Source organism: Anas acuta, chromosome 16, assembly GCF_963932015.1.
Source record: "Anas acuta chromosome 16, bAnaAcu1.1, whole genome shotgun sequence".
NCBI lineage: Eukaryota > Metazoa > Chordata > Aves > Anseriformes > Anatidae > Anas > Anas acuta.
In genome coordinates this window covers 5,586,475-5,614,069 of record NC_088994.1, presented here as the reverse complement: position 1 = coordinate 5,614,069, position 27,595 = coordinate 5,586,475, and the positions used below count along the sequence as shown (strand labels likewise).

At 42.2% G+C, this 27,595-nt stretch overlaps 1 long non-coding RNA gene and 1 other non-coding gene across 10 annotated transcripts in view; one reads left to right on the top strand and one right to left on the bottom strand.

Annotated features, from left to right (window-relative positions):
• LOC137865500 (uncharacterized) overlaps nucleotides 1-27,595 on the bottom strand; it is a 194,111-nt gene that overhangs the window by 76,615 nt on the left and 89,901 nt on the right. The window lies entirely within an intron of this gene.
• On the top strand, nucleotides 5,433-5,504 carry TRNAG-UCC (transfer RNA glycine (anticodon UCC)). The gene has a single exon. It is a non-coding gene; the product is annotated as a tRNA-Gly (tRNA).

Here is a 27,595-nt window from a genome sequence, read left to right as displayed (position 1 = left end):
GTCTCAGCTCCAAGCACAGCTGGCCGGGGCTGTACGGGCATTTGCACAACCAGCCAGTGTGTGAGCAGTCCTGCTTTGCCCCAAGATCCACAAAAAATACTTAGGAAAAGAAGAAAGGGAAAGAAAAAAAAAAGTACTCATCACACTGTTTTGCAGACTGATGGGCACCCACTGGAGCATTGAGCTTAACTTGAGGACAAGGGGGGCACATCGGTGTACTGCTGCTTGTCCTGGGCATCACCCTGAAGGGCCCCTCCACTGCAGCACCTCAGAGGACACCCCAGGGGCACCAGCAGATCAGAGCTAACACCAGGTAGTTTCAGGCTGCTCTACGTGGACTATTCTGTTTTGTTTTTTTTTCCTTCATAAACATGGTTCCAAAAATCTCCCCTTCAAACTTAACTACTTCACCAGAAGAAGAGGTGCTTTTATTTTGCGTGGTGCACGCACGCAAAAAAGCTTGGATCCCTGATGTTCAGGTAATCCAGAGAGGATTTTTTATGCTACAGAGCCCTTGCTCCCCACCGCCTCTCTAAAAGGTGCTGATGTCCTACAACTGTGCTGTGCTTGCCTTCCCCACGTGAATGCTACACTGTGCCAGGTCTTCCAAAACTCTACCAAAATATATATTTATATATTGCATATGTAAAAATAGCTTATGTTTAAGCAGCTTTCTTCTATGACTGCAGAAATAAACCTTTTTTTAAGACAATATTAAAAAATGGAATGCAAATGTAGTTCCACCTGCCATACCATGCACCAATGGCACTTGCTCCAGAAGTATACAGCAAGACAAGCTCAACTCCTCTGATTCTGCAATGGTTCTCCTCAGTTACATGTACAGACGCACTGCTGTAAAGTTCATGAAACTCTTCATCAGCAAACCTGGATCTCACAGAATCACAGCATTGTAGGGGTTGGAAGGGACCTTGAGAGATCTTGAGATATCCCTGCATTTTCACTCAGCAGATGCAAGGTTTTAGTCACTCATTATGAGGGGCCTGTTTGTCTTCATTACTAGAAGCTCCTTTAGGTTCACTGAAGTGAGACGGAGCAAGATAAAGGACAGTGATTTCTAGGTCTTAGCACAATCGTATGTTAACAACCCAAAGATAAGGGAACAAAAGGCTGTATGAGTAGATAATAGAACCAGCAAGAACTGGCTTGACTGCTAAAGTCTGTCTAAGACAAGAAAGGCCAGAAGATGAGCAGCGAGGAAGACTTCTGGCCTTCAACAAAAGACCACCAGAGTATGCCAGATGACTGACCACCCAAGGACACCAGTACACATACAAATAGAGACGGAACCTACATTAATGATTCTCTGGAGACTTGATGAGTATAAAGGAGACTTACAGAAATGAAATGGATATGTATTTGTCCCACTAGTATAAGCACACTGCCAGTAACCGTTGGTGCACAAGTTGGGTGGAGTTACCCCCTTGTGTCTGGTGTGTGTGCGCAGCAAGGAACAATGTACCTACTTCACAGCTTTACAGGTTGTGGAGTCTGCTTCCCACAAGTCAGAAGAACTTGTAATGCTTGTGGAGCAGAAGGGGCTCGGAAAGCCTCCTCCAGTCACCCGCACAGCTTTGCGCTGTCTCAGGCCATAAAATCCACACACTACTGCTGCAATTGTGAGCTTAGAGACAGCATCGTGCAAAGCTGGACTGACAGCACAAAAGCACACTTCGCTTCTGTTTTGATGACCGTCTTCACAACAGAAATATTTTTTCCTTTTCAAAAGTTAAGCTTCATACTTAGAACATTATGCAAAAAGTAGCAAAAGCCAACATGGGAAATGAAGGGCTCTGAGTAGCGACTTGCTTTAGAAGCATCTTCCAGCATCTGCTTGGAAAAAAATAATCCCTAAGTAGCACAAAGTACACGGCATATCATTAATAGCATAAATGGGGCATAACTTCAATACAGATCCCATCTCAAATATCATCAGTATATTCATTTCTGGAAAGAAAGAAAAAGTACCCCACAGGTTTTTTTTTCCACATACAGAAGTCACAGTGCTCAATGCAAACTCAAGTTGTACAGAATTTCAGAGTCCAGGATTTAATTTCTTTCTAGTTGCTAGAACTGTTTTTTTCTTGCCTCTTGATAAATACTGGATGTGGTGGTTTGTTTGTGACTGTTTTTTCTTTGTTTGCTTTGTTTTGTTTGTTTTTTTTTTCCCCCCCTCAGTATTAGGGCTTGTTTTTCAGCAGACATTTTATTCACATAATCCAAAAAAACATACAGACAGATTTTGATCAGTGTTTTGGAGCCACCATCATTTTTGACTGTCACCAAGAGAGAAAAATTTAAACCTAACAGATAATTTTTTCCAAAGGTCCTGAGCTCCAAGAGCAGAGTCACAACAGGGGACGTTTTGCAGCCTTAAATGCAGAGCGGTTGCTCCTGGCGCCTGCTCCATTACGCAGATCTTGAGAGATGCATGTAGTGAAGAGGCACGATAGATTACAGTTAATCTTTTTTCTCTCTTTTTAACTAAAATTATATACTGCAGTCCATCAGCCAAGTTCCCTGGCTAGAGACAGCTAGAGCTGTATCTGAAGGAAACTTTGTCCTCATGCTGCAAAAGGAAACCAAAAGTAGAGGCCTTGTCAGTCTGGGGCTTCCCTTGCAGCCCACTTATAATGAACGTAGGAAAGGACATGGTGGCCTACTTTTAAAGGGGGTATTTCTGCCAAAGCCCAAAATAATAATAAGAAAAAGATATATGGTGTAACCAAAAAAATAAATATCTTTAAGTTATGGAAATTATGACTGATGACATCTCTTGCTCCTGTTGCCTGTGATCTATTTGAACATATACAAGACCTTAATTATAGCCTTGCAGTAAATGATCAGGCTTAAAACATGCTCTCAGCCCAAAAGGAGGAACAAATCCAAGTGCAGGAACTGAGCTGTATTAAGCAGAAGTATCAAGGTACTGAAGGGGACACTGCACCCAGTGAAGAGGTTGACTCAAAGGCATCCACATGTGTCCTGTTGCTGTTTAAGAGGGGCAACACATTCTCACATATCAAGCTTTTATTATTCCATCCTACTTGGAAACAAACAAGTTAGCCTTTCCTCATCATATACATGTAAAACTGAAAACGTAAAAGAAAACAGTTTAAAAATGACCAAGTTCCTCAATATAAAAATGAAACAGTGGTGCCAGCAGAATTATTCCACATCCTTACTCCTACCTGAGATGAAAACATCACCTACCCTCCTCACAAAGCAAATGCTTTCCCTAAAGTAAAAAGTGCACAGACAAATGCCAACACAATCAGCAGGGCTGGGTTTTTCTAGACTAAGTCATTCAGGCACCCTGACTTGAGATGTCCTGAAAGAGCAGTAGTCTCAGAAACCCCAGACTCCTGCTCTTTGGCAATCACATTACCTGAAAGCATTAATTCAAACAACCCAAGAGCAAGGTGCTCAAGCATGCAGCTTTTCTGAAGGGCTCAGGCCAGAAGGATAAACCACTTCTCCCCTTCCACGCTAACGTGCTGCAAAACTCCTTACTCCTATGGTACATCAGAGGGAAGAACAACATGCGCACTGATACGATTGGCAATTTTCCTCTATTCTCTGCTAAAGAGGACCAGATAGAAAAAAAAATATATATATATATATATATATATATATATATATATATACACACACACACGGAGAACTAATCTCCCCCTGAAACAAGGAATTGGCCAGAAAAAGTTAGCATATAGCAAGGCACATTAGCAATGTGACACACATACTCTGGCAGAGGTGGAAAGGAAGTTCCCTGAGAAAATGTGGGAGGGGGTTTTTGGGGGGTGGAGTTCGTACAATTCTGAAACATTTTCATTAAAACTTGAGTGTTTTAATGAAGTATGATGACTCTGTGGACTCTCAACAGCAACAACAGGGAATACCGAAATCCCAAGAACTGAGCTCAAATAGAAGCTCTCAGAACTCCTGGAAGTGCTCAAGGGGCCAAGCCAGGCTCACAGAATGGAGTTCTCCATGTTTGAAAGAAATCATATTTTTAAACAGAACAAATCTGCCTTTTCCAAAGCATTCTGTTACTTTTCTATCTATAGGAAGATGCTCACTATTTACTGTTACCTCTTGTACTTTCCCTAACACCATCCAGACTACTGGGAAGAAGAAGCCACAACATGCACACTATTATCCTTGTTAAAATTCTAAAAGGCGTTAATTGTAATTATTCTAAAGCATCATTATCCTCTTCTCAGAACTCATCTCTTGTGAATACTAAAATTCTTATGCAAAACTTTAATTACTCACAAACAACCAGTGAGTATGAAAGTGAACGTACAGGTGATAACACATCCAAAATGTTGGGGGTTGCATCTTCAAGGGCTGAAAAATCCATTTCCATCATTCCTGTCTTTGCAAACAGACAGCTTTGCTTTGAAAGAAACAAACATTTCTCCACTGACCAAACATACTGGACTATAATTAGTTGTTATAAAGTGCAGAAACACAGTAAATGATGACTACCACTTCCAAGGTGAGTCCACCTCTCTCCCTCCTTCCTTATGTACGTATTACTCACTGAAAAAAGTAGAAGTCGTTCATCTTTCACACTAGGTTTTACGGTAGTAAGTCTTGAGACTTGTGTTTCTAGACACAAAATGAATGCTTTGTTGTAAAATCATTGTTTTACTAAATTACAGACATACAGAAACAGATTTTTCAAAAATGATTCAGTTGTGATACAATAGCACTTGTCAGCAAAAACATTCCAGCTAGCTTTACTTGGCACAATTACTCATTAACATTATTTTACCTTAAAAGGGGTCTAAGAAACAAAGCTAAGGTCTATTCTTACCAAAACAATGAGGTGGGGAGGGGGAAAATCTTCAGCAAGATGATGACAAAGGCCGTCTTTTTTTTTTTTTTTTTTTTCAAGGGTGCAAGAGCACTTGGAGACACCCAGAAAGTAAACAATATAATCTGAGCTTACACATGACTACGTCAAATTCCTGACCATCCTTTGAAACAAGCAAGTAAGACCCTGTGCAGCCTGGAAGCACAGGCAGGCCAGAAAGGCTCAACGCACAGCTGTGGTAGGGTAGGAACAAAGAAAAGGGAGGTTGGGAGGGGAAGCAGCCATCTTGCACCCCCCGCTGGGCCAAGGCATCTCAGGTTGTCCTCAGCACAAGCAGACCCAAGGTCCATTTTACCAAAGATACCTGAATTCAGGCTTACGGAGGGAGGTGCTCAGACGCCACCACGTGGAAGTACTTCTGCCAAAACCTCAAACACAGAATTGGTTTCAGCTCCCAGCCTTGCCCAAGGAATCCTCAAACACCTCTGAGACGGTCCCTCACCATCAGAACAATGGTACTGAACAGACTTCGCAGTGGATTTTTATAGGAATGACTGAAATCTGGCAAGAAACCTCAAAGGCTGTACCAAGCGCGTTGGTGGTATAGTGGTGAGCATAGCTGCCTTCCAAGCAGTTGACCCGGGTTCGATTCCCGGCCAACGCAGCACAAATTTTATGATGGTTGGACCAGATGAGCTTGAAGGGCTTTTCCAACCTTAATGATTCTGTGATACTTCAACTGGGACAGAGAGGACTGTGCGAAACACTGACTGAAGCTCGCAGGACTGTCAGAAGCAGAGTGCAAAGGCCCAGACCTAAAGGCCACTATAAGGAAATAACGCATAAGGAGAAAGTCTCTTCACACCACATACAACAGCTCCAGCACTCCTGGTCCCACAAAAAGAACTGAGTATTGTAGCTGGACTGCCAGAAAAAACAGCTAATTTGCAACCAGCGATAAGATGTACATCCAGGTAACCTAAAGCTGACCGGATTTCACGATACAGGAAGGCCCCTTCCCTTCCACATTCACACTTAGTTCTGTGTAACCACCCTGAAGCAATTCCCTCTGCAGCAGGCTTCCACCTTCCTCAGAAGCACCAAGTGTTGGTCAGTGCTAACATCAGCAGGCAAAACCAATCGGGGCAGCGAGACCTGAGGCAAAAACCCAGAGGTACCTACTGCTTACTGCTCGGGATGCATGCCCACATCAGTCTTCACAGTCAGAATGCATTTTTTTTTCTCCTCCATTTTGCAAACAAAGAAAGCTCTTTAATATTGGAGAAGGGGAAAGAAATAAGTTGCAAGGCCAAAGGAGCACTGTGAACATTGACTGCAACCACCCACATAAAAGAAAACCCCACCTCCAGCGGAGGAAGTTTAGGCCTCCCTCTCTTCCACGTAAGTAAACACGATTTTGCTCAGTACCTCGCAGCTGACCTACAGCCTGTTTCTAAACAGGCCCAATCTCAAGTTAGACTCCAAGTGATGATGGATTTATCACTTCCCTTGGTAAACTGCTCCTATAGTTAATTATCCTTACTATTTAAGTCACGTCTCATTTCCAGTTTAAAAAATTTGCTCAAGGCCTCCTAATATTTTCTCAACAATGTGTGTCTATAAGCATGTGCCTTTGTGTGAACACAGACACATGCTTAAAATAATCCCACTGACTCCTGAAAAAAGGGTCTTCCTCACATGCAGGGTTGTGCCATCCCTGGATCTCCGAGGTAGGCCTGAAGTTGGATTTTAGTTCAGAAGTGCTGCTGGAACAGTACCAGACCTAGGCCAAAAGATCTCAGCACTCCTCGAGGCTAGGGGCATCCGAACAAAAGCACACTGACAGCCAGCACCTGACTTTCCCTTAAAAAAATAAAAACTGCAAGATTGCAAAACATTTTCTCCTACTTCGTTAGGCACAGAATTAAGGGCATATGTGAACTTTATCAATTATGACTACGTATTTGATGTGATAACTATTAGAAGGCTGGCCACTGCTTACACATCCATTAAATGTATGCTTTTATGCAAGCTTATCCATGGACTACGGAATGGCTTCAGAACAGACACTTCAGCCAAGGTATGGTCAATGATAATTTTTGTTATTTTCTAAAGGTCCCAGAGGCTCTATGACTTTCCTTTTGCGATCCTGACAAGCTTGCTATTTTTAATTTTCTGAAGACCTCTGAAAAGGCTGGAAGATAGGGGAGGTATCGAGGAGACAACAAGAAGAGAGAGCAAGCTTCATCCCCGCTTCAGCAAAGTTTCTGCTCTCCAGCTGCAGTCTCTCTTCACAGACGATGAATCATATGCCTAGAAAGAAACTACATATCTGAATAAACCACACTCAGTTACTGTCTCTGTTTGGTTATATATTAGGTAAACCTAACCAATCTAAGCTCATCAGCTGACACAGAAGCCAGCGGAATTAAAATGCAGACATACAAAAATTCTTGTAAATTATTAGTAGGGTCACGCAAGGCCTTAAATATTGAGGAAAGCAAAACAATCTATTAATAACTGAAACACTGATAAAGTTTCTGCCTAGTCTAGAAGAGAAGAGAGAACCATGAGGTAAAGTTTCCAACTTTTTGTGGTCTGAGTTTTTAAATCTGATATGAAAACGCTTGCATGCCTCCATGTCCTGGGACAACCAGGCCTCGGGGTCCGAGAGCCAGTTCAACTGGGGGTAAGCGACTTAAGGGATTATGTATGTGGGGGGAAAATAAAGGTAAGCAAAACACTATAAATTATTCCAGTCGTACGTGAAGTGAAGCACATGTTTATGCAACACCAGAAGCAGATGAGCTGGCAACAGAGCGTGACCTGCCTGGTCCGACCACTGCAGTTTCTGCGTGCACTGCTCCTTCCATCAGACCTTTGTCATTTTCACTAGCGGCAGGGCCAGAAGCACACGGTTCAAGTTCAGGCACGCTGTCTGCAGCTATGGGAGGATTGCCATGAAAGAATAAGCAGGGTGCACAAAGCAAAGAGAGTAACAAGGGCACGTCCCATTCCGCTTCCCGCCTCAGGAGGCGATGCTGTGCTCAGTGCAGAGCAGAGGTACCTCTGCTGCTGCCCTCCGGGTCGGGCAGCCCGGAGCGTGCTGGTGTGAGCCTGGATTGCGTGAAGTCAAACGGGGTTTTTGGGGAAGGCTACAGCATTGTGTGCAGCCATATACAGTGTAACCTGAGCCAATCCAAGTTTGTGTCATCTCAGGTCAGAAATTATAGGGAAAGAAGAAGCTGTGGGTTTTATTTGTTTATTTGGTTTAAATATGCGGCCAGTGCAAAGATCAGTTGTCAAATGGAAAATGTTGGTTGAGAAGTATTGAAAAAGGAAACAGTCCCATGAGAGGAGTCCCCTGTGCCCCAGCACAAAATCCACGGGTCCCCGGTCTCTTTTAAGGCTCTGAGCAGGTCTAAACCAGATTCCCTACAGATCCAAGAAAAACTGCTTTGTATTATATTTAAGTCCCTGCATTAGACTCTAGAGCTGCAAGGCATAAGCTGGTTTGCATCAGAAAGAAGTCCCCCTTAACACCAAGTTATCAGATAACTGTCCTTCCCAAACACAAACTTCCCCTTCAAGTAGCATCTGGTTCTGGCCAGTGGGCTGAATGAACTGAGGCTGATTCCTAGCACTGATTCCTACAGCGAGCTCCCAGAGAAAATACTGCTCAGAGGCAGCCACCTCCCCATGCAAGCACAGGCAGCATTCTGAGCATTTCCACTGCTGTGTCACACCTGCCTCGAGGCTCCGAATCCGGTTCACTACCTGCTTGCTGCACACTTTCACTTGGTAATTACCCTGTTCTGGGACAACCTCCATAGGCCTCCCAAGAGGACAACGTAGCCTGTGGTTTCAGCACACTCACGTGCACGTCTACACCCCATGTAGACAGCTGCGGAGGTATCTACCTGATGCGGCAGAGTTCATCGCTCATCAGCTTTAGAGAGGGTACTAGCACACATCCAGCACTGGGTGGAGAATGCAGTCAGATCTTCACAGCAGCCCCAGTACTGGATGATTTAAAGACAGTCTGACACCAAGCTGAATCTCTAAAAACCAAATGGTGATGCAACATTTTAGGAATACACAGATTCATATCAGCTCCCCACATCATGCAGTGCAACCCAGCACAGCCAGAGCCTCAGCTCCGAAGTTGTCACCATCTCTCCACCACTCAGCTGGGAGTCTGCAAACCAGCCTGCCTGTGAGCATGGAGCACTTCTAGGAACATCTCAACCCCACTACCCCTGCCGTTCAGCCTGCGATACCCAGGTGGAAAGCAACATCAAGTAGTGAAGCGGAGATCAGAAGACAGAACCAGAGGGTGTCCGTCTGTCCCTCCTTGACAGATCTGTCAGATGAGTTCATTTAAATGAGGGTTTTGCCAGGAAGAAGCTGATGAGTGCTGCGAAGCAGCGATGGCCCGCCAGCCCTGCCAGAGAGCCACAGGAATGTTGCCTCGATGCCTCAGCTGGCCACCGTGTCTAAATATACATCAACAAGGAAACGGAGCCTGTTTAAATGCAACAGCCGAATCTGTGCTGTTCCTCCTGAGGAACTGTTTCCACCACTCTCTATACAAAAGATAGCACAGTTCGTGGCAGTGCTGCGTGGAGGTAGAGGAGATGAAACGCAATGCCTTTATACCTCATTCAGAAACAGCAACCCCCACTGGGCAACAAAAGGGTGCTCAGTTACCCTGAAGATTAGACCCTGTTGGAATTCAGTTACTTTGTCCAAGAAGTAAGGCAAAGAAGCAGCTTCATGTTTTCCTGTAAGCCTGATGATCTAAAAAGTTATTTTAAATATAATGCTATTAAAAAACACCATTAATTTTCAAGTTCACCTAGTATTTGTTTTCCATACGAAGTACCCACGATTTTATTCCCTTTCTTTCATGACATCTGAAATACCGTGAGTGATGTTCAAGGCACGGCATCTACCATGGCCAGTTTGTCCACTTCCTTGATGTCAAAAAATAAAAAATAAAAACCAAGAAACTGAGTCTGTTTCAGTTTACCCCAGGTACTAGTAACATTTCTTCCTGCCCATTCATAGGGTTGTGTGCAACCTGGAACAGGACAGGACTTGTGGGGAAGGTGAATTAAAATAACAAGAATAAATTTGGTAACATTTTTAGAAGGGGCTCCAACCCCAAATGTAAATAATAACTTGCCAGTGATCGGTTGATTTTTGACCCTACTTTCTTGAAGCACAAATTATAGCCAGTATTTCTGTTCTTAGACACAACCTTCAAGTATTATAGATCCGTGCTTACTTACAACAGCAAAAGATTTTGTTCATTATACATACTCCTGTGACTAATACATTTCAATAGAAGGCCGAAGTCCAAGCAAGTCAAGGGAAAAACAAGTTATTACAGTAAAGACACCCAGTCCACAGGCCAGCTGAGCAACCCTTGAATGAAATCCAGAAGAAAAAAGCCTGGACTTGGTCCATCCGCAGCTCCCATGGGACTGGAGAACAAGCAGCAAATGCCAGACTGCAGTTCAACCTTGCTTTTATCTCTCCCACCTTGTTCCCATTCTCAGAACGGCACCAACAAGATGATGAATGTTATTCTGCAGTGACCCCTGCTCCGGAGAAACAGCATGGCAAACACTCCCACTCCTTTCATTCCCAACCCCTTTTCTTCTAAAGAATCACTTTGAAGGTTCATAACATTCAGCCCTGGAGGCAAGAGGGTTTTTCCAATGTAAATTTCTTCTGGTCACTGCAATATGAACAGAAATCTTGGGCAGCTCCGTTCTGCGAAAGGGTTTTCATATTTCCTTTGCCTGCCCAGCTATTTATCATTTTCCAATAATCCCATGCCCTGCAGACAAAAACACTCAGCAAATGGCCTTACCTCCCTTCCCCCTACCCCCAACACAATAATGTTTCCATGCCTGAAAGTCTGTCCGTCAACGCTGATCGGAAAGAAGGATGTTTATCTCTACATATGGCAAGCCACAAAAGTTAGAGATGGAAAAAGATCTATTAGATCATTGAGTCCGAAGCTTTGCTAGTGAAGGACAGAGCCCCCGGAGAATACAGAATTGTTTTTAAACAGATGCAATAAATCGTCCTTCATGATGTGGTGGCCAACGGAGATATTTCACATCCTTGACTTTGAGGCAGGAGATGCTGCAATGTGGAAGTTTTTCTCCTTTCCCAATAGATTCATGATACTAAATTTGTTGTTGGTTTCCGCTAATATGCTCTAGTTTCCAAAAGACAGACCAACCACAACCAGAATTCTTCCGTCACTGCCTGATCCTAATTTATTTAAGATACTTGCTGAAGTCATCACTTGGACTGCTCTCAAATGACCCCAAGCTAGGATCACATATGGAAATATGGAAAAGCAATATGTTGCAACAGTCCAACAATATCCTTCCAATTAAATCTTAAACTTTGGTAGGTTCAGGCGAACACCACCTTGGTGCCCTCATATCTCTCTCTTGTTTCCTCAATGAAAGATTTTGGTTACAGGCTCACACGCCAATTCAGCGCTCTGAAAATGCCCTAGATGCACCAGGACCAAACACACAAAATGAAGCTTCACCTCTAGTCTCTGTTGCCATTCAAGGAAGAAGGAGGACACAGCCAGAGTTTTGCTCATGAGAAATACAGGACAGACATCTCTCAGAGCAATTCAGGTGACTAAAAAAACGACTGAAACACCTCCTGAGAGTTACCCATTCCTGTAACACTCACATCTAGGCACAGCTGCTGGTTGTACCTAACAGATCACAGCTGATGACATTTGGGAAAGGAAGAATCTCAGCACAAAAAGAAGCTCCAAGGTCAGAAGTATGGCTCTGTGTTTGGATATCGCTCCAAACAGGTGTTTAAATTTCAGAGCACATGAACTAGAAATTCATTATCATCAGATTCATTAACATATTTTAGAAATTGAGAAGTTCAGTTCAATGTTAAATCTACAGTTATAAATGGTTTATAAAACTGAGACACTTATGAAACCCAACTCCCAAGCCCACCTGACAACTCACATGAATTTATCACACAAGACAACGCAGGTGAGAACAAGGCACACGCATGAAAGTAACCGACCGTCTGCAAATTTGAGTCCGATATTTCTATAGCCCACTGGGCATCGCTGCACTGGGGCAAGGTATGACATTTTGGACATGCATAAATTGTTTTAGCCAACACATTTTTTCAGCAATAATTAACAGGTAGGCAGCAATGGTCAAAGTAGCCTAAGACAGTTGCATATCAATATACACCAGCATAACACAAATCATAAAATCCTAAAATGGTTTGGGTTGGAAGCGACCTTGGAGATCATCTAATTTGAAGCCCCTTGCTATGGGCAGCAACACCTCCCACCAGACCAGGCTGCTCAAAGCCCCATCCTTAAACACCGCCAGCGATGGGGCATCCACAGCTTCTCTGGGCAGCCTGTGCCAGTGCCTCAGCACTCTCAGAGTAAAGAATTTCTTCTTTATACCTAATCTAAATCACCCCTCTTTCAGTTGAAAGCCCTTACCCCTTGTCCTAACACTACACTCCCTGATAAAGGGTCCCTTTAAGCAGAGCTTACAACTCCTTTCACTGCCTATGAAAATCCTTGATCTAATGTAAAAGAGCCTTAGTAGAGCCTGAAAGCACTAAAACAAAAGAAAAAACACCACCTTATGTCATAAACACAACCATCTGAATTCAAATTACCTAGAAAACAAGGAGAGGTGCTGGTGACTGCTCCTCTTAGGTCACAGGACACATCCTGTGTCGTGCTGGACTCAGCTTTCCCAGTGTCCAGGGAACAAATGCAACAGCCACGGACATCGCAGCCGCACTGCCTTCCACACCAAGGGCAGACGAAAAAGCCTAACTTTTTCTAACATGGGCACCAGCAGCATATACATTTAAAAATAAAGCATATTGATCCACTAGAGAAGTAGAAAGTTAAATGCACGTGACAGATGTAAGTCATGTCAGTTATCAGGTGTTCAGATTTGACAGCATTGAAGGCAAGAAAAAGCTGGGTGAGGACAGGTATTTGTCTGTGCTAGCTAACGTTTCACACACACAAAAAAAAAAAAAAAAATCTTCAGACCACTGTTCTTCCATTTTATATGTAACCCTTGATATAAGATTTGACTTTTATATTGACATACTGGTTCCCAGGAATTTGGTCCAAAATTGCTCTCTCAACTCCCCCCACCTCCACCCAAACGCTTTTTAAAGTAATATTGACACAACTGCAAGTAGTGGCCTTCCTAAATTAAAACTTATGTATATAGTCTGGGCATACAGTACAGAGCTCGCAGAGCTCTGTTAGGGACATCAAATATATTTTGAAAGCCTGTGGTCGTACTGTCTGTGGTGTTAGTCAAGTAACATGCTGCCTGTCTGGAACTCATGTAACAGGCACTGATAAATGAAGTGCCCAAATCTTACTGAATCTGGCAGCCAAGCCTCGTTGGGTTAGATTCACAAACAGAGGAAACCCTTCAGACTATGCCCCAACTTATGTCTTAGAGGACAGAGGCTGGGCAAATCACACAATTTGTTGTTTATCAGAACAAGGATTTCACATACCGTCTTTAGGGTTTACTCTTGAAACCCAGGATAACTTTTAAACTGGTCCATCTGTGCTGGCACTGAAATATCTTGGGATTTGAACGTTATGAGCAGGTTTTCTGCAAAGCTGAAAAACTCAAAAGGCATGAGATACCCACAGCTGAGGTCTATATACCCAGTACAAGATCCTCTTATCCCTCAAAAGATCATTCAGAAGTCTTTTTAGGCTTGCAAAAGTGCAATCAAGTCTCTTTATCCCATTCATGTTTGGCACTGCCTGACTCCAGCTAGGAGCAGAGCTGCAGGACTACCAAGAGCTAACTTCTTGCAGTCATAACCAGCCTATGAAATTCTCATTAACCTTTCCTAAAAAAAACATTAAAAAAAATCAGGAGACATTTCATAAGGCAAGGAGCTGGCAGGGCAACAGAAACCCTCTCCCTCTTAGACACTGCAGACACTGAAATTCTCCTCTGAATTTATATTCTGTTCGTCATGTTTCATTTTTGCCACGAGACCTTTCTAAACATTCTTATTTTTCAAAACCAATAAAATTAAGTCAAAAAAGATAACAACAAAAACCTGTCAGGAATAAAAACCATCAGCAAGATAGGATTCCTTTGTATTTCATGACAATGAGAAAAAAAAAGAGGAGTATCAGACTACCTGAAAAAAAAAGTTTCAAAAGTATCAAAAAAAAAAATGAGGTAACCATTTCACTCTTAAAAAAAATAAATAATAATAAAAAAAAAAACAGGTAATTTTTCCTTGTAAGAAGTACAAAAGCATCTGAGAGTTTTAGGATGCTGAAAAACAAAATATCTACAAAAGTAATTGAATTAGATCTATTTCTTGTCTCCCTGCCTGGCCCAAAAAACAAAATAAATACCTTCTGCGATTTTTCAGTCTAGGTTTACAGTCCCCAAAGACTTGAACCATTAAAATATCATGTAAGCTTTTATTCAGAGCAACTACTTTGAAGTCCATCTGTTTATATCAGAGTTGGCCCCAGCTAAAATCCAAGAACAAAACACACACACTGTGTGATACCGAAAACAGATCCAAGTTTTCTTGATTGGCCCCTTCTCTACCATTTGCTTCGAGTCCATTAGTCAATGTCATAATTGTGCTCTCCCCAAACGACTCCTGAAGTACTTCTTTTATGGGACCCCTTTGAATCCTCTGCTGCACCAACAGGCCTGAAAACCTGATACATGACAAAACATCCCGACAGCAGAGAACTGCAAGGAGTGCTTCAACCTTCCTCTTCTTGCAAACCATCTGCTCTTCCAGCAGGAGTCCCACTGACACCTGGATGCACCTAAACCAGTGAATTTATTTTGTGAACCACTGCCTGGGCTCCAAGGCACTCCCCCGGTGCATATAGGATCACCGGAGGGTGAGGGGGCCAGCCCCCACCCCAGCCTACAGACAGGCTGTGGGCCACTCCTGACTCTCCCGTGTAGGCTTGTGGGTTTTTCCTCTCATTAGCTCAGCAGTGCCACAATAACAAGGCTTACAGCTGCCTCTTCCTCTAATTGCATTGGGTGTGAACTGAAAATGCTGCTTTTTCCAGTAATTTTCCCCTTTTCCCAAGTACAGCTCTACATGTGTACATACGCGCACTTTCAGTAACACGCACGTTTGCCTTCGGAGGATATTTCAAACCTACCCAACCTAAATAAGGAGAACTTTTAAATGTATTTTCTCTCCCCCTTGATGTGGCGAGATTCACAGGCTGTGGAAAAAGAGGCTGGGACAAGACACAGTTGCATCTGGAGCGGGGGAGGCATTCTTTTTTGTGGTTGTCTGATGAATTATCAAAGCCGACTTGTAAGGAGTTTGGGGCCCAGAACTTTAAACAGATAGAGATTTTCCTCTCTCCTTTCCTTTCTGTCTCCAACTGTCCTGGGGATTTGACTGAGTCATGTTACACTCGCTGTGACTTCAGATCAGTTGTATCTGGCTTTAATAATGTCTTTATTTTTATTGTTATTATTTTTGGCTGCCCGGGTATTCTTAAGAGCTTTGTTGTTGCACTCCCAGCAGAGGCAGCAGCATGCGCTCAGTGATGGGAGCGATGCGAGGACGAGGCTGGAGCAGAGATGGAGACGTCCGTGTGGAGACCTGGAGCTCCAGTGGAAGCCCAGCCAGGAATTCCTGGCATTCCCATCCCTCCACACGAGGTAACTTATGGTTCCCCACCTCAAACACATCACCCCAACAGGGCAGCACAGAATTCAGTTGATGTTTTAACAGATACCAAGGCACCAGGGAGGCAGAGCTCCTGGGACTCGTGACACACGTGTCCGAATGGTGTGGCTCTGATTCAAAGCAAAACAAAACCAAGCAACCAACCACGGCCAACCTCAAAGGCTGCAAATGACAGGAAATCCCTCTGGGTAGGTCCAGGTGTTAGGCAGAAAAAAATTCCACCACCCCTTATTTTTTTATATATATATAATTTTTTATATATACACATACAACCATTTTTAGACTCCAAAGTTACATGAGCATACCCTAACAAAAGAAAAAAAAGAAGTAAGGATTTTCATAGGCCATGTCCCTTCCACTACATTATTCATTTATTTCTGATGAAGGATAAAAAGCTGGAGATATGTTAGGAGTAGAAATATGAAGCCAAACAGCTTCCTGCCTAAGGTTGAAGGCAGAAACAGGAGAAAGCAGTGGAATGGCTGATGAGTGCCTACATTTCGTCTTTCAAAGGATCAGCTTGGAGGCCATCCCAGCAAGATCCTGTTGTGATTCAATAAAGTGACTACGGGGATCGAAAGCCCACTCAAACTACCTAAAGAACTGATCCAAGAAGGCAACCTATATCATTAAGGATTTATTTTATTCATGCACAGAGGATACACAGGGCTAAGGGGGAAGACTGCAGAAACATCTCAGAGGCAACGTGCTGGAACAGCATGGAGGGCTTCAGAGACTGAGGTTCTTTGCCCATTCCACAAGCAGGAGATATAAAACAGATGAGCTCTAAACTTCCCTGGGTATTTTGTTGTGCAAATCAGTTCCACTGCTGAAATCCTTACTGCTAGGGATCTCTGAACAGGCCTTGAAGAAAACAGAAGTGGCTTTTATCAACAAACATCACTTCACTTCAGCTACTTACCTGAATATTCCACTGGCATTCATAATACTTTATCTTTCTTGTGTCAGCCACACAAAGCACAAAGCCTTTGACACCTACAGAATGCCCCCAGAAGCCAAATTTACACATATTTATATAAAAGAGAAACAGTTGTTCAAGACAGGAAGGAAAATATACATTTCAAACATCTTATTGTGGAGCAGGAAGAGTAACGCTCATCTTATGCGGCCATTTCTATACCACACATCATGAGAAGCCAAACTGCAGAAGGGAATATTTTAAAAAGCACTTGCTGGAAAAGCAGGAAATCTAAAACCTGATTTTTCATCAAAATCAGCAGTGGCTTATGAGTGTGAAAACAGCCAAAAAAAGCCAAGAAGTTATGGAAGTTAAAAACGTTATGCAGATCCAAAGGGTAACCATCTGCAGGGATGTTGAAGAAATTCTATGGTTTGAGCTTATTAGAGCTAGATACAGACTCATACTGATGCAAACAGCACTCACTTCCCCATCCCGTAACACCATTACCAGAGACAGCTACCACCGTGGAAGGAAGACTCTACTGAAGACCATCATATACAGAGGAAGCCCAGTTGTTCTCTCAGCCTACTTGGCACCAAATCCATGTCAGCAAGGAAGAGCTTGCTTTTCTTTATTTGGAACGTGGACCTTTGTACCCACAGAAATTGGACTCTACCTATTTTTAGTTTAAAATAAAAACAAATAACCTTGGATGCACATAATTCAAGGCTGAAACAGGTAAATGGTCACGGCCAAAAATTCACTTCAGCATATCCTAGTAGTCCATTTCTGATTCACAAAACTTCCTGAGCAACTTTGATTGGAGAAAAAAAATGAAAGAAAAATGTATCAACAAGAAAGGCAATAAATATTTACTTAGTATCAACAGCTTGTACTACATACTATGTGATTTTGAAAATCAGCAGGAAAATTTACATTTTTCTTAACCATCTCTCTCTCTCCTTTTTTTTCTTAACCGTTTCTCCCTCTCCCTTTATGCACTCGTATTTTTGTCAGGACTTTGACTTCTATTACCAAGTTACTTATTTGTCCCGGTCAAGATGAGGAAATCTCTCCTGATTTCAGATATGTAACAGCTGAAAACTGTTAAAGGCCGGTCAGCAGCGGGGACAACTTCTGCCTAGCATTGCAGTTTACTGAACAATTTCAAAGAGCGCATCGAACAAAGACCAGCTATCAGGGAACTTTCATTGTTGTTTTTGTGTTTGTTTTTTTTTTTCTGCCAAGCTGCACTAGTTACAGCATAAGAAAATGCCCAAAATGGATTACATCAAAGCAGAAATGTTAATCTCTCGGTATTTTTCAGGAGACATCATTACCTTTTTAAAACATCCAAAATCACGTTGTCTATGACTACATTGCAAAAGGAGGCACATTTCTCAAATATATGAACTGGCCCAGGGAGGGGACGGGGGAAGCGTGAAGACTAGGATTCATCCTGATTTAGCTACACAAGGTAAACTCCAATTCTCAGGCTCTGCACCATATAATTCAAGTAAAACCCTCTCACCTTGAAACCGTTAGATTTTACATCATAATGCCTCTGTAAAGTTAACTATTTCAAACTTTAAAAGACATCTGAAACATCTTTTAATAAAGTGCTCTGTGCTATGGAGCTGGATAAACAGGCATCAATAGCAATTTCCCCCCAGGGAGGGAGATAAATAATTTTTACCACCTTTATAAATGCACAGAAAACTAGTATGTATTATTATTTAGTATTCACTAGATAGTATTTACTATTATTTAGTATTCACTAGATAGAACTTTCACCCTCGAGAATTCTAATCCTAGCTCTCCAGAGGGGTTAGGGAGGCCGGAGCGAGGCAGAAGTCAGCTGTTTGACAGTGAAACCCTGCACAGTAAAAGGTAGGACAAGTAGTATTAGCTTATAGAAGTTAAGGGTTTAAATACTGAAAAACACTCCAAAAAATAGAAGCCCAGGTCCCAGAATCAAGTCACATCTTAGTGTGGTTCTGAATACTGACCTCATTTTCTCTTCATTGGAAAAGCTCCTACACCGAGACACCAGCTGAAAATATTTAATTTTTTCCAGTCCTATATTCTAATTCCTTACTCAAGATAAAAATTACTGGTAAAAGTGAGAAAGAAACAGTGACCTGTGCCCTTATGGCCCACACCTTGGACAAGGAAGAATGCCAGCAAGGCAATTTGAACTTGCGTCCCTTGAAGGCAACCCAAGGAGAACAGCTCAGCCTGTGCGACCTCTGATCACAGAGGAATCTTTTTTTTTGGGGGTGGTGGGAAACAAATGCAAAAAGGTCTCGATGTCATTTTGATACAGAATATATAATTTGAAAATGTTTAATGGGATCATAATGTGTCCTGCCAACATCTACCTAGTGCTTTTTCCTCCAACATCCTTCTAGATAGGACACAGATGCTGCACTGACTCTGAGAAGTCTATTTACTGAATTAGTAATTACCACATCCTACAGCACCTGAGTTTTCCTTGGAGGTCTCCCAACCAAGTACTGACCATACCCCGCATTGCTTAGCTAGTGAAATCTGACATGTTCTTGGCCAGCAGCGTAGCAGCGTTGGCTGCGTGTCTAGAAATATTCAACCTGCAAAGAAATCAGAGCCAGAAAAGATTTCTAAATAATTTGGCAATTCCACTTCACCCGTTACTGGTTCTTTCTCGTGTTCCCATTACGCAAAGAGAAACTACACCCAACTGGTTCGGTTATTTCTGTGTAGCAGCTGCACGGGCAGGGGAGAAAATTCAGCCTGCTGAACACAGAGCACTGCTGAAAGTCTCAGCTGTTAATATATACAGGTCTGCAGAGGCTCCCGTATCAAATATCCTACTTTCAAGCTGCTCTCTGTAGAAAACAAGAGTACTTAACTGGCAGAAAGCAAAAAATATGCAAAAGAAATAAAATTATAATAAAACAGAAGAAAGCCCCCACCCCGAGGAGCGGCTCAGCAGTGAATGAAAGGGATCGCAAGCTGTTTTACATGCTTTTGTTGTCTTCCTTCACTCTGTTGTCATTGGTTGTTTCGTTGTTTGCAAGGCTGAAACAGAGGGGAAAAAGCTGCATGTCAAGTATTGAAATTTGCCTTTGAAGGTCCCTTTTTCAGATGGAAAAAGGAGCTTCAGACAGAGCTTCGGAACCCCACTTCGACCTTCAAAGTTTGACTAATCCTTTGTCGGAGTGGCATTTGCCACTTAAGGCATAAAGCCCTTTTAACACTCAGATCAGGAGCCTGTTTTCATACCTCCTCTTAAAAGCATATCCACAGCAGACTTTCATTCATCGTAAAAGTGTGGGAAGGGGTTGTTTTGTTTGTGCTTTTATTTGCCTGCTAGCAGGCTAGGAATTCAGTTCAGTGTTCCGGTGAAAGACACAAAACTTGTAAAGCAGCAGCAACCACGCCTGTGCTTCTCTGGGACCCAGAGAGCATTTTGGGTCACAGAATACATGCACTGGTATGAAGGCAAGCAAGTCTATTTGCAGTCACTACCCACTAAAGACTTGTCATTAGACAATCTGGGTGCTAAAATCCTAGCTGGCACATGAGCAGTTCTGGTACAAAATCTACAACTGACATTTCTAGTATCTCACCAACCCATCAAACTGCGGAATCCACGCATTCACACATAATATAAATCAGAACGTGAGTGATCTTATTTGCGAGGCTCCTTACGGTTGAGGTAGGTGAATAACTTACATGTCACAAAGGAAGAACTTCAACAGTTAAAAGCACTGATTATTGAGGTAAAAAGCAAGGCAATCATGTACCTTTTTGGCATTTGCTTAAGCACATCATGGTCAGAAAAAGCACACCCTGTTCCTGCCCTACCAAACTGAAATTATGCAAAAAGTGAGGAAGATTTTGAGAAGACAAGAACAAAAGCAAGGAAGATGTGGTGGATCCCAAAGGATTTCCTTCAGGTCAAGAGTCAAGACGGGAGTTCAGATTTTACAGGAAATTTTTAGTCTGAAACAGACCATTACCGTATTTTTGGAAGAAAAAAACAAACCTGAACCTTCACCCACAGCTGAAACCAAACCTGGACTCAATCTCTGATGAAGTTAAAAGGTGGGCTCAAATCTGTTCACTCTTCAGTATGGGAAGATGGAAAGACAAACTGAGCAGCCCCATACCTACCATTAGGAAGAGCCATTTGTTCTCTGTCTGCCCCACTGCAGCTCCGGGCTGTGTTACGCTTTTCTGCCATCTTCACCTGCAGGTATCCCTCCACTTAAGGGCTGGTGAAATGAATAACTAAACATCTCTCAAATAAAAACTCTAAAGCTGAGAGAAATCCATACCTTTTTGGAGAAGATCCATACAAAATCAGTCTGTGCAGTCCTAAAACTGACGGTATAACAAGTATGCCCTCTTCCTCTGATACTAACTTTGAAGCTGCAATCAGGAAATGCTTTACAGAGTGGACAAGGCCTGTGGTTACAGGTGGCAGCCTTAATGAGCAATAGACTTAATCAGTCTGCACTGGTAACACCACTAGCTATTGGAGAATAAGTTTTTCTTCCCCCCACGGCCTTTGAAGTATACCTTTTTTCTAAGATGAAAATATTTTGCATTCAGTTCAACTCAGTAAGATCTATACCACCACCTAATGACTTCAGTGTTCACAAAACTAACAATTTTCAAAAGCTAAGGCAGTAAGTGAAGGCTTCTGTGTCATTCCCTGTTCCCCCTTTACTAAAAGAACAAACTGACTGCTGATCTTACACACCTACTTGAGAATAGAGGGAAGAAAAGGACCAGGACGTCCTGGTGGCTACCTACAACACAAGTATAAGAATGATGTAAATATTTCTCCAACACCCCGATGAGCCATTCAAAATTCACCTACTACAAACAAACAATTCAGTAACGAGCAGGGATTTCAAATTGCCCATCTCCCTGCACAGAATATGGGAACTAAAAGTACTAGAGTTACAGAACAGGATTTTGAGAAATCTCTTGCGCTGTCAGATGGGCAGCATAGGGAACCTACTCTGTGATTTCTACAATTCTTATAGTCTTGCCCTAATTCATAGGTCTTATCAACCCTTTACCAAGTTTGTTTTTCCCTGGGTCTCCTCCAACACCACCAATCTAAAAAGAAAGCCCTATATGTGTATCCATTCTGGATATACACATGGATCTGTTAGTTCTATTTTAATAAGTGTAAGGATTTGTAGGTACTTCCAAAGAATTAGAGATGTTTTGAGATACTGAGCACCAAGGAATATTACTCCAAATACATAACCAAACTACACAGAAAATACAGGGTGAATCTTCAACAGATATTTAATGGCAAGTCAGTGGCACACATCTTAATATTTCTGTCTCATGTTGCGATCCAACACTGCACAAGGACTGCTGCTGTTACTGAACTAGCAGCTGACGGACACCCTTCAATAAGGATGGCACACAAAAAATAAGCCTCCTTAGAGCACACAGCAAGGCAAGATCAAAGCATACATTTTCCAACAAATCAGTTACAACACCCTTTGTAATACATCAGAGACAGATAAATTATGTATAGATAGATCTGGTGAAGCCTATTTTGTGAAGTCTTAACTCTAGGACAGAATTATACCCATCTTAATTAAATTCTTAGGAAATAAATTGAAGTTTTCAAGGCATCCTTTAAAAGGGTTTCCAAAAGTAGTTCTACAACAACCAAGTAAATGTTATTAATGACCCTAAGTTTAGGCTTGATTTTCTCTCTGTCTTCTCTTATTTTTCATATTATGAAAAAATTAAGCTGTCATTTAAAAGGAGGAGTTCTACATACCTAAAAATAGCAACCTAACACCCCATTAAAATTATTACAAGAACAAGTAACATTTGATACTCTGACAGTGGTTTTCCAAACTACATCTCAGAAATGCCACTGTAGTGTCTGATGTTTCTGAATGGCTGCTCTGTGATTCTGCTTTGTGGCTAATTGGTCTTAGCTGTCCTATTGATGCTGTTTGCTTACTTGTGGTTATAAATTCAGAAGACCGAGACACAGAGAGCAAGTGTTTATATGTAAGACTATAAGCTTCAGAGCCTAACAAGAACAAGTATGGCCAAGAGGATCAGTTCTCCCCAGTCTATATACTTTCCGTGACAACAGTGAAGTCAGAAGCATTGCAAGATTCAAATATCAGCTTCCAAAGTCCTCCCCTAGCTCAAACCTTTTCATTAGAGGTCCTAAAGATCATCCTTTAATTGATGACTATAGCCACCTGAAGCCTACGCAGCAGTGCTGCAATTCATTAGCTCTAAATCCCACTGATTTACTGATGTAAAGTCCCACTGAGCTTCATGACAAGTTCTCAGGGCATCTCTTAAGAAAAACGCCTAACACCCTTTTGTCCATTTATTTTCTGTGCTTCCTCTTCCACTCCTTCAGAAGGGAGAATCTCATCAGAAGATGGGTTGAAAAGATAATTTGCGTGGGTAAAGGCATATGGATATGTATGCGTCTGTATAATTGTACCTTACGCACACACAGTCCTGGGCTGCTCTTTCAAAGAACGTGCCTCCTTGTTTACCTGTCCACTAAGGACACGTCTGAACACTTTCAAACCAGGCTGGTAGGTATGTCTACAGCTACACACATGTAAACCAGAACATAAATACACATCCAGGAGCAGTAATACTGCAGTAAGAAGCTATACATCATATTGCAAAAAGATAATGCAACAATAACTTCTTTTAGTGACACACAAGCCTGCCAGCACACGCCAAGGTAAAGGTGACTGTATACAAACCCATGGACACCTTTTAGGACATGAAAACAGTAAAAGCTGAAATGAAAAGCATCTGTGCTTATAGCATCCCTTCATTTTCTTTTCCCCCTTTTGACATGGAAAATCTGGTTAAATGACACTGCAAGGCTGTCACCTTTGTGTTTCTAAAGCACACAATGAGGTCTGGAAGCAAGACGACTAAACCCACACAAGTTTTAGCAGCAAAATTACTCTGGCAGGAATAAATTAAGAAGGGGAAAAAAGAAAAAAAAAGAAAAAAAGCAAGCTAGATTTCTCTCTCACTCTTACCTTCCTAGTCTAAGAAAGCTCTGTCAGCAATTACTACCAATCCAAATTAATATTGCGCAAATATCACAGAAAAAAAGAAACACAAGATAAATGTAAGGACAGAGATTCTCCAAATCATTCAAACAGTTTTGGTGCTCTGTTGTAACAGCTGTATCTAATCTAAGGCTTCATGGTAACTTTGGAAACCTCAGCCAAAAAGGCAGGACAATTTATTTTAGTTTAAGACATCACGAATATGCTTAATGATCAATGAAATCTAATCTTCCAAGACTTCTTACACAGGCAAGGATATTGTGAAGACATGAAGGTACAAAGGAGACACAAATTCTATAAAATAGAGAAATTCATTCAACTGCAGGCCAGAAAGAGAGAATACTAAGGGAAGCTGAGCAAAAAAAATCCTCTTAACAGGTGGATTTGCCACCTCCAAAAATGAGGATGGGCACCACGATGGGCACTTAGCACTAGGCAGAAAAAGCCCTTACTAGAAACATTTCACAGTTGTGGTAGTCATCTGGAGAAACTGTAATGAAACTTTCCACAAATGTAAAACAGGAGGCCTGATTTAGCACAACCTACATGTTAAAATAGTGTCATTTGCAGTAAACTGGCACTTGGTTTTAATTCCACGAAGTATGATATGGTCCCACAACAAGCTATCCTTTTTACCAAAAAACTCACATTTCTCAGTTCTGCACAGACATACAGAAGAAGCAGATCAAAACAGGACTGCTTTGAACAACCCTGAAGAATGAAGCAGAAAAAGGAAAGGGGACAGCTAAAGTGTTAGTGCTCGGCCTTGAAGTCTAGAGACTTGGATTTGTTTCCTGTCGAGTGGCATGGTTTGAAGTGAATTAATTAGTTTTCAGTTGCACAGGTGTTTATTTACCCACCTCATCAGAACTGCACTGTTTGTCTCCTCCTACAGTGGAATAGCAAGTACTGCTGGTGTTGCATACTGTGGCTTAAGCCTCATAAGAGAGCTCTATGTTGACCTTTATTTGAAATCCTCCAGGTGTTTCATGTTTCAAAGAAGCCACATTAACTAAGCGATAGGAATTGTCAGGCCTGGAACAGAAGGGATGCTGCAAAGCGTCAAGAACTGTAACCAAGAACTGTTGGTGAGCAGTTGAGTGAAGTGTAAGAGCACGCAAGCTCTGTGCATTACAAATATTTTCACTTCAGAGCAGATGGATGAAGCAAGAATTTAGAAGCAAATATCCCAAAAGTCCCAAAAGGCTCAAGAAACAGTAGGACTGAGAAAGTACCTGAAATATGGCAAACGTACTTAGTTGTTCTTTCAAGGACCTAAGCCAGTCTCCACTGAAACAGGGAAGCTCTCCGTACGCCAGGTTCCCTCAAATCCTCTGCAGTGAGAGGCACCATTGCCAGCTGATGCAGGATGTGGACCAGGGGCATTGCTGGTCTGACTGTGCAAAGCCAGTCCTGAGGACCCCAGCAGGACCCCACACAGGGAGTGGAGAGCAGCAGTAGGGTCTGAATTCTCCCTCCCCAGAACAAAACAATGTACAAGGTATCATTTAGTGTTACAGAGAATCACAACTGAAAATAATTCTATTTCCTTTCAGGGAGTGAATAAAATTCTCAAAGCAACTCATCAATTCCCAGACAGAGGAAAAGCCATCTTAACTTTGCATTTACAAACTGTGCATGATCTGAATGTGAAGAAATGACCACGAATTCTTTTGCCTGTAGCACAGTTAGTTTCCCCCATACAGACATAAATGATGCTCATCAATAGAAATGTGATATTTCTGAATATAAAAAAAAAACATAAACTGCGCTTACTAGGTCTCCTCTGGTTCCCATTTAATTTCTTTTGTCTAATGTAAACTCACTGGGCTATGACTAACAGCTAACATATAATTTCTAATTGTATGGCATTATGTTATGTTAGTACAAAAACATTATCAGAGCCAAGACAGACAGAAGCATATAGTTCAGTCTTACTGGGAGCAGACAGGAATGGAAAAATACCATCAGCATCAAGTACATTTGTCAAGGAAGCAGATTAAAATTCAGCTCTAATGGGAAAAAAAAAAAAAAATCTCCCCACATTTCACTTTCCTACTTTTTAAATGATACAACTGTTATATAAACAAACCGAAATATGTTCACCTTTACAAGGGCTTATGGAAAAATGAACTGGATGATATAGGACATTACTATTTTATTCTTCGGAAGATGATCTGTATATTTCTACAGAAATGGCCTAAAGCTTTACAGAGATATAAAGCCCGTAGCTACGTGATTAGCTATAGACCCCAATCTTGTTGCAGAATTATGTTCAGATTTACACTTGAAAGAATTACGAGCCAGAGCCTTGCAAAAAAAAAAAAAAAAAAAAAAAAAAAAGTCTGATTTACACCCTGTAGAGATTTCCCTCCCTAGGGAATAAACCAAAGGAACATAAATCAAGAGTAAGGCCACATAGAAGTGTACTCCTTGTACTCCTGAGCCTGCAGACAGTCTGCAACAACAGCTGCGAGAACTGCGAACCACCTATATCCTCTCAATGCGTTAATCACGAGGTTCAAAGACTGAGAAGTTAAGTGGCAAATGTGCTGGACAGCATTAGTTTGGGGTATTTGCACCTGACTGTACGCAATGTTCCTCTGAAAGGGCTCCCTCCTTCCGGCTGGGCAGCTGGCAGGCAGCTCGTCCCCACAGACCAGGTGGGTCCCTCTGAGCTCCGTGGGACGATGCCGCACGGGTCCCACTCAAGGAGCGCAGGGAGGGAGGGATGGAGAGAATGAGACCTACCAGCAGCCAGGAGCCTGCAGGCAAGGTAGGACAGCAACAAAGCAAGGAGGAACTAGGAGAAAGACACAGGGGTCCTCAGAGGGAAATCATTTTCCTAGGTACTTAGGCAGGAGTGCAATGACTTTGTCGTCATCCAAAATGTCAGCAAACTGCTGAAATCCGAGCAAACCTGAAACAGAAGATCTATTCACGTGAGAGGGGAAACAGGTGTTTAATGTCAGCCTTGTTATATTACGTTCTAACCTCAATTCGTATTTGTTAATCTGACTTTTTCCCCTGTTACAAAGACTCTTACCTATCTCTGTCCAGGACAAAGGGCTGGAATTAGGTGATCAAGGTCCCTTCCAACCCAACCCATTCTGTGATTGTCTTAGTTTGCAGCCTAATCAAACACAGCTTCTGTAGCTCAAAATCTCTTTATGAAGAGGTCACTGTAAGGAAGAGGCAGCGCCAAATCCACCTGAAGGCTCTGGCAAGCTTGTGGACCTGTTCAAGCAACATGCCTAACAGCTGAAATAGTTGAGTATTTAAGGAGCAACACCCAGATAAACTCTCCAAGCTCCCCTTCCATTTCCTATCATAGGATGGTGTGGGTTGGAAGGGACCTTAAAGATCATCTAGTTCCAGCCCTTTGCCATGGGCAGGGACATCTTCAACCAGACCAAGTTACACAAAGCCCCATCCAACCTGGCCTTGAACACCTCCAGGGATGGAACATCCACAGCTTCTCTGGGAATTCCGTTCCAGTGCCTCACCACCCTCCAAGCAGATATAAGGAAGAAATTCTTTAATCTAAATCTACCCTCTTTTAAAGCCATTACTCCTTGTCCAATAATCCCCTTCAATCTCTGTATCTGTCAAAGGTTCTAAAATGGAACCTAGGCTTTCCTAGATTTAAAAAGAAATAGAAACATCAAAAAGTAATGTAATATATTATCAAAAACATAGAAACTGCTATACTGCCGTTTACTTCAGATTAAAATTAATGAGAGCTCTCACTGATTGATCGAAAGAGAGCTCAGTCTATTCAGCCTGTAACCCACTTAATCATCTTCTAGAAACACAGAAGCCTGGAAAGCACTGGAAGGAGTGCAGGCAGGGTGTCAGGAATACTGGGTTTACTGCCAGCTCTCGGGAGAGCCCACTGTAGTGTTTGTAGCTCGCAACATGACCACAAGTCATGCATGCAATTCCCTTCTCACGTAGTGCATCAGT